Raw genomic sequence first — 1521 nt, forward strand, 5'->3', positions numbered from 1 at the left:
ACCAGTGCACAAAGCAATGTCCATAAAGAAAAGGATGAGCAAGTTTGGTGATGAGGTTGACTGGCCTGCACAGAGTCCTGACCTCAACCTGATAGAAAATGTTTGGGATGAATTAGAGTGGAGACTGCGAGCCAGGCCTTCTCGTCCAACATCAGTGCCTGGCCTCACAAATGCGCTTCTAGAAAGTAAAAAATTCCCATCAACACACTCCTAACTAAGAGTTGAAGCTGTTATAGCTGCGACAGGTCGGCCAACTCCATATTAAACCCTACAGATTAAGAATAGGATGTCATTCAAATTCATGTGCATGTAAAGGCAGGTGTCCCAAAACTTTTGGCAATGTAGTGTATCAAGACATCATGTTATGGTGCCTTGGAAGTCTTTCTGAAACCGGGTTTCCGGAAGAGAAATCATTGATTTCTCTCAAAGCTGTTTTCATGATATACCTGAACCTTGAAGTCACCTGCTGAAGAGCACTACAGCCTTTATGTTTAGAAGAAACACAGGTCTATCAATCCACAACATCTTGACCGGGGCTTTTCTCGGAGCCCTGGAACCCCCAGTCAGATGGCCTCAAGGGGGTGTTAGAGGAGTTTCATGATTTATAGAACATTTTTGTTAAAACTAAATGAAAAGAATTTAGGAAATACATAATAGAATAAATAAAATAAAATAATATGAGATTAATAATAATTTAAATTATAAGCTACACAATTTGGCATTTGCAGCCGTTTAATTCTGATTACTAGTCTTTACTTTTTAGATTAATGTTTCTTTAGTTTATTATTATTTTTAAGCTTCAAATGTAGACTAAAGGTTCTTCTTCTTCTTAGAGTTTTTACTGCGGTTGGCATCCAGCTTATTGGTGCATTACCACCCCCATCTTCTCCGGAGTGTGGATCGGAGAATAGGCTTACATACAAAATTTCCCACTCACCCTCCATCTCTCCCTCACACATTCCCACACACATCTCATTACTATCCTAATATATCTTCATTAATAACATTCATAATTTTAACCCTCCTCAATTCGTTGCTTCATATCCTATTAAAACCCCAGCTTCTTAAGAAATTCATAAGAATTCTTGTCTGTGCCCTATGCTCTGTACTCAATAACTCTTTTAATGTGATATTCTGCTACCCCATATCCCTCAATTTATTCTTCATCACCTTTCCCTGATCTCAGAATGCTCTACTGACTCCTCGGATCTTGACATCCCTCACACATTCTATGTGTCATAGAAATCGAAAGTTGTCTAGTCAGTTTAGTTATTTTCCAGACAGCAAACATATGTATTTTTATGAGTAGCCTATATTATGTTTGTTTTTTGTTTGTTTCGTTTACTGTACAAACGTGTGGCATTGATCAAACCGTTTAAAAATCCCTGCCCTTGACAACACGATTATATTCTTAATGATGGCCATTACATTTTCTTTCGAAGGGCGGAGATTCTCCTCTCTCTGGCCATTTAATTTTCTTTCGAAGGGCGGAGATTCTCCTCTCTCTCTCTCTCCGTCTCT

The sequence above is a fragment of the Pseudorasbora parva genome, chromosome 12, assembly GCF_024679245.1.
Source record: "Pseudorasbora parva isolate DD20220531a chromosome 12, ASM2467924v1, whole genome shotgun sequence".
Lineage (NCBI taxonomy): Eukaryota > Metazoa > Chordata > Actinopteri > Cypriniformes > Gobionidae > Pseudorasbora > Pseudorasbora parva.